Raw genomic sequence first — 19646 nt, forward strand, 5'->3', positions numbered from 1 at the left:
ACCAAATACAGGTCACAGTGCCCATGAGCAGAGAGTTGGATGAAAGGATTTGGGAAAGGTTGTTTTGCTCTGTTCTGTGTTTGTTTTTGTTTTTGTTTAATAGGCCAAGATTGGCTCAGACTGAAATTAAGTAATCAGATGAGTCTTTTTAAAGTAATTTGCTTGGATAAAATATACTGCTGCTACGTATGCAGAAAAAAGCCTGGGTAATAATAAGTTGAAAAAGCATGAACCTTAAGACATTTAGAACTCTCTTAATCACTTTTTGTACTTTTTTCTTTCCCATAGGGGTGGCCATAAAGTAAGGGATATTTTTGTTGAAACATGGAGCAAACATGCATTTGAGAACTGACCAAAATGAAAAGAAATGAAGTTGCTTAGAATATATCGTTCTTTTTTTTTTTTTTTAAATGCAGCTCTATTAACTAATGTAGTAGCTAATGGGACAAAGTTCTAACAGTGGAAAAATACACAACTGCTTTGAAGACTGTGTAGTATTTATATAAAGTAACAATCTGACAGTGCATGAAAAATGCATCTTCACATAGGCAGAAGAGACAACTTCCATATAAATTGTTAGACAAGCTTCTTTGTAGAGGTTAGCAGTGAAAAATAAATCTGGGTATGTTACCTGTGTTAAAGTAAACTGTGCTCAAAATACCTTGGTTGGTGGTTTTTGATAATCTGATTTTAAACATTAGATCTGATCTCAGGTCAAATTATATTATGTAGTTACAGATTATAATTATATATTTAATAATTATAGATGTTTATGTATGTATGTATATATATTCATATGTATGTTTATACATATATGTAAACTTCTTGGCCCACTAAGCCTTTGGTGTTCTGAATTTGATAGCAACATTAAAATGTCAGCATAAGCTACTCAACTATTTAGATGTTGAAGTAGTTTAAGAATCGCAGACAGGGAGGGGTGCCTGGGTGGCTCAGTTAAGTATCCGACTTTGGCTTAGGTCCTGATCTCATGGTTCATGAGTTTGAGCCCCACATCAGGCTCTGTGCTGACAGCTCAAAGCCTTGAGTCTGCTTCAGGTTCTGTGTGTATGTGTCTGTCTGTCTCTCTGTCTGTCTTCCCCTCCCCTGCTCATGCTGTGTCTCTCTCTCAAAAATAAAAAATAAATAATTGCAGACAGGGATGCCTATTGGGCACAAACAGCTGTAGTAACTTCTGTATGCTGTTTCCTTGGAGAAACAAAGTAGGAGATGGCTTGGTGAAGGGTAAATTTCTACTGAAGAACCATAGGCTTATACAGCAGCATCAGTCAAATACATGGAGGTGGACTGTGAGGTAGAAATAGAACTTGGAGTTTAATGGAAGGATAGATATACGATGTGACCATTCCTGTAATGAAAGGGTGTGGTATGGGGTACCCGGGTGGCTCACGTGGTTGGGCATCCAAGTCTTGATTTCAGCTCAGGTCATGATCCCAGGGTCATAGGGTTGAGTTCTGTGTTGGGCTCTGCACTGAGCATGGAGCCTGCTTGGGGTTCATTCATATTCTCTCTCCCTTTCTCCCTCTACCTCTCTACCCGAATGGCCCTTGCTCTCTTTAAAATAAAACATGTGGCCCAACACAGGTAGGGAGTCAGGGAGACTATTCACAAGTGATGTGACATTTGAGCAAGTCCAGAGGATGGGCTTGTTGGTAGATATTGGGAGAGGGGCAGTGCCCCTCCTATATCACTTCGGTGCACCTGAGTGCACCCTGGCCCAACTTAAAATTCTTCCCATCTGTATCTCTTTGCTTGAGAACATCCTCTAGCAGCCGGAGCCCTGTGTGGCAGGATGCAAGTGCTGTGGATGGCACCTTCCCTTTCCAGTAGCCCTCAACTAATGACTGACAGGAGTTGGTGTACAAATCCCGTGGTTCCTTCAGCCTTCAAATGGGATAACTCTGGGGAGCAAGTTCTACACTGTATCCCAAAGCATCTGGTGATGGAAGCTCTGGGTGCCCATTGTGGTAGTTCAGTAACATCCTCATTGTCCTTGCCTCATCAGCCTTAATTCCTGCATTCCTTTTGTGCGGAATTCCTGGGGTAACTACCAAACAAACCGCTTGCACTCAAATTCTTGTTGCGGGATTTGTTTGGGGAAGGAACCCCACCTCAGATGTATCAGAACAATTGGCCACCACTTTCAAAGGCATTTTGGAGATAGGCCCTGTCAGGAAATTACCTAGCTCAAGTCTCTGTCTTGAGAAATAGGAAACAGGAGGTCCAGAGAGACTGATAGCTACTCCAGGGTCACAAACAGAAGAGGTCCTATTCTATCTTCTGGACTTGAAAGTTAGTGTTCTTGAGTGTTATCAACATATCAAAATTTTTAGTACAACAGAAGTAAAGATTAAGCTACGAACACTTCAGTTGAGACAAACCCTTTGTTCTCAGTGCTGAAGACATTGCAATATTCTATAGTGGTGTTTTCGATGACATCCTTTGTAGACGAGGAGCTTGGTAATATTATAGGCCAAGTGAATAGAATTTCAGAAACAATCAAAACACAGCAAGTTTAGTACAAGGCATTACAAGTGCTATTGTGGAAGGAGCTTCATTTCATGGGAAATCAAAAGGCCATTGCCAAAGTAATTGGGATTTTGCAAGACAGCAACTATCCAAATTACAAACATGAGTGGAAGTGGTATGTTAAAAATGTTGTCACCCTATGAAATGTAATAAATTTATTGTAACTGGTAGTAACACCATTCATTCCATTGTTCGTAGGCCTCGGAGATATACTTCAAACATTGTCATGTTTTGCTACAGATCCAGACAATCAGATGTGCATGTAACCTCATTAACTCAGAATATTCTAGGTGTGTGTTTGAAAAGCCCCTGTAACTTAATACATAATGCATGGAGAAAAGCATAACTTGTAACTAAAAGATGAATTAAGGAAGATTTACTTTGAAATTGCCAGTAAGAAAAGTAGAATCAAAAGTCAAAGGACAGTGTTCTAGCCATCCTCAAGATCAAAAACTAAATGTTCACCACTTAGAATCATTTTGAATATTAACTCCATCTTCTATATGAATTTCAGTACTTTTTTTGTATTAAGTGCTGAAAATGTAAGTTGTACAAGAATATCAGAAGCTCAATCAAGTAGATGCTACTTAGATCTCTGAAGCTAAGTGCATTGATAATTTTAATTGTAATACTTTAATATCGTAAGAACATGCCAACAGTCGAGCCATCTGCATTTTTTGCAGAAATTGTATTTTCGCACGTAAAGTTAAACACATCACGTTCAACGTACTTGATTTTGGTTCTTGCAAACATAAAGAGGTAAAACTGGGATGTGCATAATCTTCATATTTTAACATGCATGAAAACATGACAAGTGAATTGGACCTCAAGGGTTTATCTACCTACTTCTGAGGATAGAGACGAATTAAATTTGAATATGATATAGTCCACCTCAAGCACACACCTTCTGAACTGCTCAGATAACCCCAGACAGAGTCCGTTGCTTTATTACTCTGCTAAAATTATGGCTTGTTTGTTTATACTGTGCTTTTCACTGTGATGTATTTATGCAACATGTTAATGTATAGTATTTTCCTCTGTAAGTACATGAATGATGGAACTGTTAGGCTCTAGTCCTGTTTATCTTTACTTTTGATACTTCTATCTCAAGTCCTGGCACATAGAAACTCAGCAATGTTTAGATGGATGGATGGATGGATGGAATGTTAATTTAGAGCAACTGTTGAGGAAAGTTGTAGGCCTATTGGTTTTAAAGATACCATGACCTTAAAATAGTTCCAGACATTATTCTAGGATGGGACAAAGGACCAAACCTGGGGAGATGGCAGGATGTATCAAGGGAAGTGGGGGAAGAGAAGGGATTAAAGTGGAACAAATTAGAATAGAGAAGCAAAGTAAAGTAAACTCTACCTTCAAATACCACACTGTTTCCTTCATAAACAAAAGGCCATGTAGAGAAGATACTTATGACACTAGAGAGTAAGGGCTTCGGTTGCAATTATGTGTCTGTCACTTCCTGGCTTTGTGGCTTGGAGGAAGCTAAGTTTTTCTGTCCTTCCTCCTCTTCATCCGTGATTTGCTCCACAGCATACTATACTATAGTATACTATAGTATAAAGCTGCCAGTAACTGAAAACCTAGTAAATAATAAAGGCATCTAATTACCTTGTGTAACTAGCAATTTTGGAGGTAACAGATTGTAGGTTGGCTCACCAGCTCAGGTTATGAGGCCGCTGGGCTACCACATCTGTCTGTCACTCATGGTGTCACGATGATTGCTGCAGCACCAGGCATCTCCTCCTCAAATGACAGCATCACAATGGTGGGGAACAAGTGGAGGGGACAGTGAGTGGCTTGACAAGCTGGCTACCAGACAACTTGGTACCTATTTCATTTTTCGGAAAGAGAAGTCTTTCCCCCAATCCCCACATAATTTCTTTCCCTCTTTTAACCAGAATTGATGTTAAGGGAGGCTTAGAAAACGAGCACCTGATTCTTAGCCTTTCTAGCAGAAGGGCAAGTAAGAAAGAGGTGGTGAATGGCATCTGGGGCACCAGCCCAGAGTATATGTCACTGTTGTCACAACGATTATTACTGCTTCACACCACGCCTCACACAGACTTGAGATTATTATCAAATATTTAATATTTGATAAGTATTGCCGTTGTTACTGTGATTACCTTGAACTGCACTCAGGACAAATATTCCAATAGAAGTTAAGGTTTTCTGTGGTAAAATAGGCAACTTCTGACTGCTTACATTTTTTAAAAGATAAATTATTTACAAACTACAAGCTATTATTACCCTTTAAGTATTATCTCCATTTTCGCCTTTTCTTTCTCATACCCTTACTCTTTTTGTGCAGATTCCCAGCCAAGAGAATTAGTTTTATACCTACTTTCAGGACTGAAATGTAAACCGTGGAGTGGAGGTTTATTCTAATTATTTTTAACATATCCTCAGGAATTAAAGTTGAATTTTATCCCAGAGCTTCGCAACTTATAAAATTTTCATGGTAGAAAACCTCTTGAGATCATACCTTGCCACATGGCCATTTCTATGTGGCCTATTCAGCTAACGGGAAAATTGTAATATGCTGGTGCCATCAATTTAATCTTGGAGGCCATCACTCACTTCAGTTACAACATGACTTGTGGTGAGAGCAGACAGCATTTGGGGAAGATAAAATAACATGTATTCAGGGAATCAAGTAAGAATACCAAAGAGGCAAACAAAATGCAAATCTGCGAAGGAGATAAGGATGTAAGTAATAAAATCTACAGGAGACCTCTTTGAACGTACTAATGATAAGACTTTATGTTATACAAGTTATATGCCAGTATAACGTATAACTACATTATACAAGTGCTGTATGCCAAGTTAGGAGCCTTGAGGAGGAGTATTTTTCTGGTTTGTAAATGGGAAAACAAGTAAACACATTTTAAAATCAATTTTTATATTGGAGCAGACAGAAGTGTACATGACTTTGAAATGTATGCCATTAATATACTGAAGGGATCAGAAAGCCAACTAGAGAAAAGAGTCTCTCCCCCGGAGAAATCACATGGCTTCCACCTAATAAATAGTTGAAAGATTAGGAAAATGGAACTGTAACTCAGGCGTAATTTTGTTTACATATTATAATGTGCTTTATATTTTAAAATAGCTTTACTGAGATACAACTTACCATAAAAACCACCCATTTGTAGTCTGCAATTCAGTGGTTGGTTCTATGATTTTTAATTAAACTGAGAAAACATTTAAAAAAAATGCATACTGGACTGCCTGGGTGGCTTAGTTGGTTGAACCCCCAACTCTTGGTTTTGGCTCAGGTCACGATCTCATGGTTGGTGGGTTTGAGCCCCATGTTGGGCTCTGTGCAAATGTGTGGAGCCTGCTTGAGATTTTCTCTCTCCGTCTCTCTCTCTGCCCCTCCCCTGCTCACTCTTTCTCTCTCAAATAAACTTTAAAAAAGGATGTGTAGAAAATGCTTTCTAGTTGGAAACTCCTGTAAACACTGAAAAACCAATTGGAGGGCAATTTTTTCATTTAAAACCTGGAAATAGAAAAGCACCAGATTTTGTCCTCAGATGCTGCGGGGCAAATATAAACAAAAAGACAGAGGGCAAGCTGGATAGAGAAGCTAAGGAGACCTTTGATGAGGAACCAGGTATGTGAGTTTGAGGATGGAGGTTTCTATGCCCAGTTCCCATTCTATTTTTTCTTGATTTCTAATATAGTAATCTCCCCTACCCCTTTATCCATGGTTTTGCTTTCTTGTGGTTTCAGTTACTGTGGTTTGTGGTCAACTGTTGCCTGGAAGTAGATGATCTTCCTTCCACCATAGTGTCAGGAGGTCAATGGTAACCTACATTAGGCACCTCACTTCATCTCCTCACATAGGTATTTTGTCTTTGTACATCGCCACAAGAAGGATGTGCACAGTACATAGGATAGTTTGAGAGGGACCACATTCACAGTGTGTTTATTACAGTATATTGTTAGAAGAATTCTATTATTACTGTTAATATCTTCCTGTGACTATAAATTTATCATAGTTATGTATGCATAGGAACCAACATAATCTATGTAGGGTTTAGTACTATCTGCGGTTTGAGACATCCCCAGGGAGGAGAAGGGAGGATTTTGGAATGAATCGCCCACAAACAAGGGAGGACTGCTTCCTCTTTGCAAAGTTCCAGTGTCTATTTCTACTTGCAAAAGATTCTTAAACGTGTATTTAAACTCCTTAAATAGTAGAAAAATGTTGCTTTTGTAAAAGTAATGCATGAAATGTATCCTCTAAGCCCGAAGCTTCCTTCTGGACATTTTGCAGAACCCTTGAGTCTTTTGCATATGAGACCTTTGGTGACCTATCAAAACAAAGAACTGATGAGGATTATAACCCAAAGTCATGTACTAACATGACATGTCATGTGGAAAATTAAAGAGAAATAAGAGAAGAACCATCTTTTTTTAAAAAAAATTAAAACAATTGGAATTGCTCAGCCATTTTACCTAAACTTGTTGACATAGTTGCCAAATATATTCTCTACAATCCCACTAATGAATCTTCAAAACTCAGTTATCACTCTTCATGTTAGTAACACTTGGAAAAGCTTATCTTAAGTATTTACTAAAGCATTTAAAGTAATCTGTTCACTTGATATTTATCAGACTATTAGATTTTTATTTGATGTTCTTGGTACAGGGGAGAAGCTGTCTCAAACGTAATAGATTTTTGCCTTAAGCTGAAGCCATGAAAATGGTGACGCTTAATCTTTATTTTTTTGAAGCAATACCTTTTTCCTCTTGTCTCTTTTGTGTGAACTTCAATACTTTTATATTAGTTTCAAGTATTAGTCACAACATAAAAAATAATTTGTTGCATTCTTAAGCACCCGCTTGGAGCATTATGTTGGTCTCAACTCTCTAAGAAAATTTTACCTTTGGTTCCAGAGGTTAAAGAAAAATTTGGTCAACCACTAAAAACATGAATTACTACTATTTGTTTTCCTTTCTCTAGTTGTGATTGTCTACACAGATTCTAGAGTCATTTTCTGAAATGGAATCCTGATCACATTTACTCCCACACTTCAGAGCCTCTTAACTTCCTGAACCCACCCCGACCCCATCCACTGCAGTGATACAGTTCAAGCATCTTAATTCAAACCATCATGGTCCACCCCCAGCCTATTCTTTAGCCATACAAAACTACTTCCTGTCTTCAAAAGGTTACCATGGGCCCCCTTCCTTCCTCGCCTTTCCCGGGGCTGTTCTGACTATCCAGGGTGCCTTCGGTTAAATTTACAAAAATCTGGTGCTCCCAGTAATAGCTTAGAAATTGCATGTCTTCCTGTGCTCCAGACTGAGACCACCCCCAGATACTCCCTCTCCTGTGCTCCTTTTTAGCATTTTCTGCATATGCTGATCTACACCTGGATTAAAGAGCAAAGTTAGGAGCATCTACCTAGCTTCTGTCATATAGTGGACATTTGAGTGTTATTAGACATACCATAATACTCCTGGAAATGTCCTAAGGAGGAGGCTAATACATTTATTAGAACTTCTTTCAAGGAGATTAAGGTATACAACTGGGAAGAACTGATTGAGAAGTAAGTAGGGTTGAAGAGGAAAAATCCTCAGGAAATAGGTTGCAATCAAAACATGGTCCTAAATCAAAACTATCTTCTCAGATGAGTGTGGGTACCTGTGACACATTTAGTTTTTTAATGTTAGTGCTATTTTTTTTTTTTAAGAGAGAGAGCGAGCGAGCTTGAGTAGACAAGGGGCAGGGAGAGAGAGAATCCTAATCAGGCTCCACACTGTCCACACATAGCCCAATGTGGGGCTCGATTTCATGAACCGTGAGATCATGACCTGAGCTGAAATCAGGAGTGGGATGCTTAACTGTTGGAGCCACTCAGGTGCCCCTGTGACAGTTTTATGTTACTAGATGGAGTACCCATATTTGGTGACAGAATTGAATGACTTAGGGCAGTAGAGGAGAGGCTGGTCCTAGCAATCTTTAATCATTTCCCACATGACACTCAGCCACTCCTCCAAAGGAGAATTTAAAGGATTAACACTTTCGAGCCAGTAGCTACAGTATTTGTGGTTTTAGCTGGTCTTGAAGTCCTATCTTGTTTATCTGGTGGCACTTACTATGCTATGTGAACTTCTTGTTTTTTCAAGTAATGTGATGTGTTCCATCATTGTGTGGATTATATTTGAACCTCTTTCATCCTTAGAAACTGGCATAGTGTTAGACAAATAGCAGACATTCAGAAGGAATTGGTTAGATGAATCAATCTCCATCTGTCCAGTTAGTGCAGTCAGTGTTAATCAAATCACTTTTAAATATTGTCTCCAAAAATGTGCAAAAACCTTAAATTTATGATCAAGTGGGATAAAATTCTAGGCCTAGAGAAATATGTTTATGTAATTCCTCAGCAAACAAATAATATTTGTATTCTATATTAATAGCCTTGGACACATGACTATTTCAGTCTGAGAAAAATCAAGTCGATCTGAAATTTGCTGATTTTTTTTTGACTGAAGGTTGCCATACGTTGAGGTGTATCTGGCCCAGATGTTTCATAGCATAAACTCCTACAGAATGCAAAAGTCTCTGTGTCTCTGCTTCCACGTGGCTCTAGAGATGAGTTTGTCCTTGAAGGCTTCCCTGTTTATAGGGGCAGTAAATACTAGGCAATATTCACTTCTTATTCCAAATAGATAATGGTGGAAATGGTTTATTTGTAATACACTGAAAATGGATGGAAACAATCTAGGAAGGCATTAGTCTCAATATGTAAAATGTTAGCTCTCGAAAGACCTCACCAGAGTGTCAACATTGCTCTTGCTTTATACCGTCATCCTGAGGTCCAGAGGAGTGAGGTGCCCTGATAAAGTTGACACTGCTGCTGACTGGTACACATGGAGGAAAATCCAGCTCCCTTGGCCTCCATACTACCTACTCCCATTCTGTATAATGCGGTCTCCATGGCTTCTGCCTCTCACCCTTCTCTCTGCCCTACCCCCTCAAAGAGAACTGGAGGTAACAGATGGCAGGGTTTGTGTAAAGAGGGCATTAGTTAGGTAGGTGAAGAGTGTCTGAGAATTTGCTGTCCAATGTAGGGACAAGATGCAAACATAAGATACCTTCTGAGTCCAAAAATACATTTTGGCTCCAGATGAATGCTTGAAGAGTCACTCAAGTCATTCAAGGATGCTGAGGATGATCATAATAATTCCAGAATGTTGGCATCTAGGTAAGTATGCTCTTGTAAGGTGTATTTATGACGAGTTCCTTTTGTTGACTGTTCTTGATCTGTTTGCCTCTTGCTTGTCTTTACTATTGTGAGGGCTTAGTGAGTTTTCAGATTGGATTTTCCCGCAACTGGTTTGGTGCCTAGTTGACAGCTCTAAGAAACAGAAGTTCTCTGTTTTCTGGCTACCAGTCCAGAGAGCTCAGTTCAAGGTATTGGCTCTGATCTTCAAAGTCTGTAGTGGCTTACATTCATTTATTCAATGGTTGGCCAGTAAGATGCCATTCAATTCACTCACTACTTCTTCCTGTACGTCTTGTGGCAGAGATCACTGCCACACTGAATGTTGCAGGATTGTCTCTATCAGACACTGAGATGACAGAATTCCAAGGCAGCTGGATTCTTTCCTCTACAGAGATAATGTTTGTAAGAAGGAAAAAGCCCTTAATAATATTTGAAAATATGAAGGAACAGGCATCCTTTAGAACAGATTGTCAATTATATCATGGATCCCTGTATTCACAGTTGCTGTTGAAGGAATTTTATCACACCATTTGGATGGGACTATAATAAAAAGAGTAATAGAGTATTGCAGTTTGGTTAAGTATCAGCAAGGAAATTGTAGTCAAAATATTTAAAATACAATGAAAGGGAGAGCTTTTGAGATAGGCTAGGCACACTTGTGCACAGACTTTGATAGTAGGCGAAATAATGAGGTCAGGAAGGAAGGAGAACAGAGCCAAGATGGAGCTGAGAGTTCTGATGGAACAGCCGTAAGAAAATATATAAACAGGTGTTGATCTGAACGTGGGTCGGCAATGGTCTTTCCTTAGCATAACATTGATAGTGAGAACTACCAAAGAAATGACAGCTAGCCTTGAATGTGTGTATGTTGAAAAATTGCTTAAAACTAACAGAACAAAATTCAGAGACAAATAGAGAATTGCAAACATGCTAGTGACTCCTACGACAATACCCTTAGTACAAGAGAGCTGCTATGAATTCATAAGAAAAGTAAAACACTAACGTAAGAAGAAGCAATTTACTAGAAGAATTACAAATGGCCACAGGAAAAATGGAGCTTTATAAGTTACCAAATAAATGCATGATATTTCTTTTTCTGTGATCAACTTAGCCAAAAGTTAATTTAAATTAATGATATGACTAGTTTTGTCAATGATTTAGTAATAGGGACATTTTTTACATATTGCTGAGGGGCATGTAAAATGGATAGCAGTTTGGAAGTACCTATCAAGAGACTGAAAAAAATTCATGACTTATGAGCCAATTATGCTTCCTCCTAAATGGTATTTTAAGGAAATAATCAGATGTGTACAAAAATGTATAATACACTGTATTCTTAATAGCATTATTTATAACAATAAAAATGGAAGCAGGCTGATTATCTTGCGGTGAATAACCCATAGAATTCTATATAATCAGGTAATACTGTATCTTCTAAGCCTATTGAATAACATGGAGATGAGTTCATGATACAATAATCTTATTAAGCTATAGGTAAAGCATGATTCCTGAAATACTTGACAAATTTTCAAAAATCACATCCATAGTTACTTATGGGTAATGGAATTTTAGGTAATTTTTATTTCCTTATATTTTGGGGAGTTTTCAAACTTTTCTGTATTGAACAATTGTTCTTCTGCAATCAGAAAAAAAAGAACCAGTTAATAGATTTTCCCAAGGTTTCTTACCTACAGAAAATTCACACATTTTGACTTTATCACTTGATGAATTGCAGCAGTTACATACAGTTGAGTTACTGCCACTGCATTCCGGATAGAAAATATCTCCATCACCCTAAAAAGTTACTCATGTCCCTCTGCAGTCAGCTCCATCCTCCAAATATCCCTGGCAACCACTGCTCTGCTTTTCGTCGCTATTGTTTTGTTTTCTCTGGAAGACTCAAAATCTGTTAGGATTTTGAGATGCATTCATGATGCTGTATATGCTGTATTTTGTCCTAAAGAACATATTTTGAATATTCAGTGCGTGGTTCATTCCAAAAATTAATCCTGGAGTGGAGAGGCAGGCCATGGGCATAATGAAAAGAATGAGATACTGAGCCTGGAGACCTTAGCCAAGTCATTACATTTTCCCATTCTTAATTTGCTCATCTGTAAAATGAGATTAATAATACCACCTTCCTTAGCCATGCTTCAGCATCATTGTGAGTAACAAACCGTAATAGGCCTCTTAAACTGCTTTGTGAGGCATGAGCATCAGTTCCTGGTTTTATTGTCATTATGATTTAATTAAGATAGCGGATGTGTAGTTCGGTCTTCCTATCCTCTTGAAAAGGACGTGTCTTTATGCAAAAGAGTTTGCCTTCATGAAGACCTTTTCTGAAATCAGGTTAAGCCCTTCATGAATTGCCATCATGGGAGATGTTTGAGAATGGACCAGAGGTTTGAGAATGTTTTACCACAAGGGTAACTGATAGAATTCTCTAGCATGAGTTATTTTCAAATCCAAGTTCTGATATCCACACTCTCCTTCTTTTGCATTCTTTTCCAAATCCCTCTGTGTTTAGAGCATCATCTCTACTAGCAGGAAAGAGTCTGAGAACATCCTCCTTTTGTTATTCTTGTGTTAAGATTTGGGGGAGCAAAAAGGCACTGAGAAAACAGTAAGTGTTCCCACCTGTTTGCAGATAAGCACTAGACACTATAACTTTAAATGACATGAAAGAAAGGATACAGCAAGCCTGTCTGGGTCACCAAATTTTGGTTGGGTGTCTGTCAAGTTCTAGATGTTCTATAGGACCTGAGATACAGTTGCTAACTACCCTAATGGAGATGCAAACGGAACAAAAAAAATAATAAAAGCAACAACAAAAAACGTCAATTAAATAGTTACAAATTCTGAGAAGTAAAAAAGATTTAAACAAGAGCTGTAATGGAGTTGTCCCAACTCCGTAGGGAGAATTGGATGGTTTTGTTCATGGGAGTGACTTAATGGGTTTTAATCCTGGGTGATTTCATAAAACAGAACTGATCTTTCTCTCATCTGATCTGTAGCCAGCGGTTTACTTGCAAACAGTTTAATTAACATGCAAGGAAAAAGTGCACACAGGAAAGCTTTATCTACCTTTTATTTCCTGAAACAATAGTTTCTCAAGATTTTCCCATTGGGATGATGCCAGGTAGTGCAGGACATTGTAGTCTTCCCTCTAGTCATCTATTGGCTTTCTTGTCGGGGAGGGCTCCCCACCTGGGATCCCCATGCAGTGAACGAGATACCCTATGCCAGTGCATGTATCCGTTAGGCTCCTGTGGATAGTTTGGGCTGGATTTACAATAGCGGTCAGAATCTGATTCATTAGCCAATTGAGAAACTGTTTTAAATCAAATTTTTCGGCACCTTCATTTTCTAACTTAACTGCTTCAGGTCATTAGTAGAGTTTTGATAATATTTTCCCCCAGATGTTCTGCATATTTCATAGAAAGTTCAGGTAACCCAGAAGAATCCTCATCATTTTGCTTATACAGTTACACAGATACCTTTGGTCTTTACTTACTATGATAATTACCAGGTTTTCTGGCCAAGTGTATCTTTTGTGTGATTGCAACCTCTTATTGCCCTGATAAATAGTTGAGAATATGGTTTTTCAGTTGTGAAGAATGATGATGGGGTTATAGGATAGCTAACCAAGGTATCTGAAACTCAGTGGTCTTAAAAATAGATTTTATTTTTTATTTATTATAAAACATACAGTATATCAAGAATTTATATTTGAATTAAAACCATGGCTCTGAAACTCAGGGTGTAAACTTGGGCAAATATTTAACCGTTCTGTGCCTCAGTTTCCTCATCTGGAAAATACAGCAGGTGGGTATACAGGTAGAATAGTAGGAATTAAATGTATTTGAATATAAAGAATTTAACTCACATTTGCAAGAATTGTGGGAATCCTTGAGAAACATTCATTTTTCCACTTAATAAATACTGTGTCCCAGGCACTTGAATCATATATTGGCCTACTAAATGAGTGAGGATAAATCTTTGTCTCAGCGAGCTTGCTGCCCAGGGCAGGCTTCCGCAGCCCAGATGGAACTGGAGAGTAGGAAAATGTGGAAACCCAGAGCCACTGAGAGACCCTCAATCCTTCTGTGCTCTGCAGGATTTTGATGCACTGAGTGGCTTCTCCTCTTTTCTGATTGTATTAGTGGTCAAATACTACTTTGCTTTAGAAAACCACAGGAAACCTTGTGTGAGTGTTCTTTTTTTTTTTTTTTTTAATTGGCAGCAGCATATTGTAGTGGGGATGGGAATAGATTATAGAATCAGATAAACAGAGTATAGAATCATAGACCTGGATTCAAGTCCATTTACCAGCCATGTGACTGGCAAATTTCTTAATTTGAGTCTATGATGTCCTGAGACTACTACCTCACCTATTACCCATACTATGAATATGAGGAGAGTAATGCTGCAAAAGTTGTTTGCAAACAAAATAGGTTTGTAGTAACATCTAACAGAACTATGCCTTTAGAAGACCTAGCACATTTTAGCACATAGTACATGCTCAAAGTTCCTAATCATCATTGTAACATTATTATAATTAGCCATTGCTAATTAGCCACTATGTTTTTTTAAGATGAAGATTTATAAAGGTTATTGGAATTGTCCAGTGATAGAATGTGGATTCAAACCCAGTTCTTCCGGTTTCAAAATCCATATTGTTTGCATTGATTTTGTGTCTCCTCAATGAGAGAGAGGAAGAAAACAAAAGCCAGACCAAGTCCTCTGAAAAGCTAAAGTCATTTAATTTTTGCCACTACTCTTAGTCAAGGTAAAAAGGAAAGGCTTATGGTTGTTAAAAAAGATATCAGAGTAAACATTAGCAGTTATACGTTTTATGGAAGGCTGATAAAAATAGACGGCACGTATGGTTTCCGTTAGCTTTCTTCATTCAAATCCTCTGCTGTGCAGAGCTACCACTCAGGATCGTCCCAATCACAGCATGTCTCTGTTTCCCAGGTGAGCAGACCTTATGGTTCAACCAGTGCTCGCAATTTGTGTCAGAAGCTCAGATGCAGAAAGGGGTGTGGTGTTGCTGCGGCAGGTTTTTGGCTCTCATGGGTGGGCATCATAAGGTGTTCGGGAAGGTGTATGTGAGGCTTGAGCTTGAACTTGTGTTTTACTTAAGCATCCATGGACTCCAACATCTGACTTAGGCTGCACTGTTGGCAATGAAATGTTCAGCTTCCCTCCAATTCACACGATTTAGTCAAACACTAATTGGAGATTCACAGCTTAAAATCCCCTTCCCAAAAGGTATTCATTGATGAGTTCTTTACCAAGTTGGTCAGATTTATGGTTTCATAGTGGAAAATTATATAAAATATCTATATTCTGCATGTGTTTGTGCACATGTGTGTTAGAGAAAGAGGGAGAGAGGTCTAGGCTCAGAGTAGAGAACATCTACAGTAATGAATAGCCTTGCAGATATTAGAAGAGGGCATACATTAAGTGGTTTAGAAATGCGTATCTCAAATTCTTATATTTTTAACAAGCCTCTATGGACTCATTAAAATTTCAGCATCCCCTGAAATCCCACAAAATTATCCCCTTTGTAAATGGAAGTTTTAGGTTTTCAAAGCTTGAATGACGATGTGTATTAGCTTTTGGCCTTTGAATATTTGGTGTGTGTGTGTGTGTGCGTGTGTGTGTGTGTGTCTCCATGTAGGGTTTCTATTTTTGGTGAGACAGAAGCTGCATATATACCTTAGGGTTTTCAGAAGCGAAACATACTCTATTAATGGAATCTGTGATCCCCTCAGCTGCAGAAAGGAAAGCCGTAAGCAAAGTGCCCTGTCTGGGTCTCCTCACATGTGTTGTTTGCTGCTTATCTTCTAACTGGAGGAAGCAAAGGAGGACGTGAAGTTGTGTTTTGCTTTGCTTTTCCAGAGCAGTAGCTTTGGGAAAGGCCATACATAGAACTTGATATTGATAATTTCAATTGCCAATATTTTTTGACCTTTTACCATGGGCCGGTTTCTCTTTTAAGGGCTCCATACATTTTAGCCACTTAACTTCCCAGTATTTCTCTGGCATAGGTAGTATAATTGTCTGCAATTTGTGGATGAAGAAGGTAATGCGCAGTGAGGTTAAGAAACTGCTCAGAGCTACACGAAAGGGGTAAAACGGTGTTGACATCCAGGCCATGTATGGCTTGTGCTCCTAAGCACTCTGCCGGTGGTGTCAGCGAAAGAAATAACAACTCTCATCATAACCATTATTCCATTTAAATGTGTGTTTGCCGTATAAGCATTGTGCTAGATTTTTATCATCACGAAAACCCCAAAGTGGAAACTATTGTAGATGCCATTTTACAGCATGAAAAGTAAGACTGACAGGTTAAGTAACTGGCCCAGGCCTATGCAGCTAAGAGGGGTTTGAAATGAGTCTGACCTCAAAACGAGCAGATAAAGATACAGAAGAGGAAGCACAGATGGTCCAGTCTCTGCCCATTTCTTGATACAAGCCTGGGCGTCTCATTAGCCAGGGCTGACCACTGCCTCCCTGATGATTCAGGGTCAAAAAGGTAAAACACACACCACATTTCCGGTTTCAGGTGCCAAGGAAGCCACTTTGCTACGGAGTTTCTGTTGGGCATGCTCACTCTAGGGGTCAGGGAAAGAGCGTCTGTGTGCGTATCAGCTGTTACTGAAAGAACCTTTATGAGAAATGATTCAAGGAATTGAAGAGGATTAGACGCTATTATATTTAAAGTTCCTTTATGACATAATAGAGACTGTCCCCCTAAGAGTATTTCTCAATAATTGCAATCCATCGTGTGAAGATGGAGTAAAAGTCTAAGATTTGTCTACTGAGAAGAGATTTAAAGGGAGCCTTTTGTCGTACACTGGGACAGCCATTCTCTGGAAGAGACGCTTGCTTTAGAAATTAGAGTCTGGGGCGCCTGGGTGGCTCGGTCGGTGAAGCGTCCGACTTCAGCTCAGGTCGCGATCTCGGGGTCCGGGAGTTCGAGCCCCGCGTCGGGCTCTGGGCTGATGGCTCCGAGCCTGGAGTCTGTTTCCGATTCTGGGTCTCCCTCTCTGTCTGCCCCTCCCCCGTTCATGCTCTGTCTCTCTCTGTCCCAAAAATAAATAAAAAACGTTGAAAAAAAATTAAAAAAAAAAGAAATTAGAGGGAGGGACTTTCTGCCACTAGAGCTGTCCAACTATGGAATGTGTGGCCTCAAAACCTTGCCCGCTCCCTGTCGCTGTAAGTTTTTGTGCAAAGGGTGGACAGCAGTCAGGGAAGTGAGGAAAGATCTCCGTAATGGGGCGGGGAATGGAGAAAACAGGTATTCTAATTCTGAGATAGTGTCATTTCACACGGAGTAAGTGCTATCGAAGCTATAAATGTGAGTCCTTTATTTTAATAGATTTTGATGTATTTTAGAATCTATTACCTATAAAAGATACCAAAAGGAAAAACAATGTGAGTTTTTTCTACTGAAGGTATTTCACCTATTAGAAGAATACCTATTTGGAAGTAAGTTAAGGACTGTTCACTCTCAATAAAACGTGTAAAGAGATTTACTGTTTTGAAAACACTGTAGAAGCATCTAAAAATTTCTAACAATGTTATAACTGTATTTGTGGTTGAAGGGAAGAAATGGGAAAAAGCATGGGTTTTTGTTTAAATAAGAATGTTAAATTGTCAGGGTTCACAGCATAAATGATTTTCTGATAAAATTGTTGAATTATCAAATGCAACAGAGCTAATACCCGAGGCCAACCATAAAGCAAGTAGGAAGTTAATAGTGAGGTTACAAAATATTGTGGTACATGAAGTTACTTACAAAGACTTTACCATTGGGGCTGTTTGTGCTGTTTCCCTTGAATGCTTACATATCCTCTTTCTGCACTTAAGTACGTTACGCTTACTGTTAGAGCCTGAAAATATCTGTTCAATTACTTTCCAGATACCTATTGAACTTCAACATTAAAATATACTGTGAAAAATTACCTTGGAGCCTTTTTTCAGTGTTTGGTGTAGGAAACACATTTTAGCAGGAGGCTTTGGAATGCTGAACTACTCAGACACTGTGTCCTTGCCTTTCTGTTTTCTTAGGTTTTCATGGGTCAGCCCCTTTTTATATCTAAAGGGTGTAAAGTAAAACAGTGTACAAAGTGGTCCCTTGAGGGTGCCATGAGATTTTTTTTAATGTTTATTTTTGAGAGAGACAGAGCATGAGTGGGGGAGGGGCAGAGGGAGAGGGAGGCACAGAATCTAAAGCAGGTTCCAGACTCTGAGGTGTCAGCACAGATCCTGATGTGGGGCTCAAACTCACAAACTGTGGGATCATGACCTGAGCTGAAGTTGGATGCTCAACTGACTGAGTCATCCAGGCACTCCAGGTTTTTTTTTTTTTTTTTTTTTTTAAAGAGAAGGAACATGGTTTCCCAAAGGAAGAAATACAGAATGTCTATATTGTGGCTCATTGTCAGCCATGAGACAGCTCAAATCTTATCATGATTCTTTTTTTCCCCTTATCATGATTCTTAAATTTAGCATCATTTACATGGGAAATGCAAAGCATGAAAGAGAAATAGTTTGTTCAAAGGCAGACTTCAGAGTGCAGAGATTCGATGGGTTGGGTTTGCTATTTGTCAGGACACTGACAGCTAATATGTCCTTGTCAGATTTTTAAAAATTTTTTAAAAAATATTTATTTTTGAGAGAGAGCATGAGTGGGGGAGGGAAAGAGAGGGAGACACAGAATCCAAGCAGGCTTCAGGCTCTGAGCTGTCAGCTCAGAGCCCGATGCGGGGCTTAAACCTACAAACTATGAGATCATGACCTGAGCCGAAGTCAGACGTTTAACTGCTTAACCAACTGAGCCACCCAGGCATCCGGCTTTGTCAGGTTTTTAAGTCTGCTAGAATTTTTTCTGCAGATGTGTAAACATCCACGTTCATCAAATTTGTAAACAAGCCTTTTGGATTGATGAGAGGCTAATGTTGAGGGCTTGGCTCGCTCGTGTGATCTCAGCTCTTTCCTCATTAGACTTCTCTCTCAAACCCAGGAAGGCAGCATTCCATGCAATAATTGCATTTCTTGAAGGGGGTGGGTTCCTGAGAACCCTGCTTGAAATGTTGTGATAGCAAACAATTCTGGCACAAACTACTCCAGTGATGGAATAAGAACCCCCCCCCTTCAGGCGCTGCCAGCCTTCTTTGATCTATACCTCTCTTGCAGCATCGTCTCCAGAGCAATCCTCCAGAGGTTCTGTGCTGCTCTCTAATTGCCATTAGAGAGGGCTGAGAATCCTCCTGCTTCCTGTTCTGCAGGGTTCCTAACTATTCTCTTTGACTAACGTCATTCACTAAGAATTAAAGGGACTAGGATCAAAGGTTGTGAGTTTTCAGAATGACACTGTCATTTTTGTGGGGTCCTGAACAGTGAGGGGCAGATGAGAGGGGACTGCATGTTGCGGCATTTTCTTGGGGTCAGACTTCTCACAACTGCAAGGGAACCACTGCTTAGCATTTAATAGTTCAGAGATCCTGGAGTCTCAAAGCTCCACTCAGAGCAACCTCTTATAATCTGCTGAATACCACGCTGCAGTATAGCATGAGGAAGCCCATACTTACCTTAAAGGCTCCTGCCTTCCTCTTTACCCCGGTTAGGAAACGCATGGTAACTGATAGGAAACATTGAAATTCACTCTGTCTTGCTCAACCTCATTACCTGGTCCTAGAAATGCATACACTCATGCATGCTGAATGGAAATTACCAGTGGGTTCCTCCTTCAACTTCAACACAAGCTGCCTGGAAGATGGATCCTGGTGGAAGGGACTTAGTCTGTACCAGGCACTGTTCTGAGGGCAC

Source organism: Acinonyx jubatus, chromosome D4 (assembly GCF_027475565.1).
Source record: "Acinonyx jubatus isolate Ajub_Pintada_27869175 chromosome D4, VMU_Ajub_asm_v1.0, whole genome shotgun sequence".
NCBI lineage: Eukaryota > Metazoa > Chordata > Mammalia > Carnivora > Felidae > Acinonyx > Acinonyx jubatus.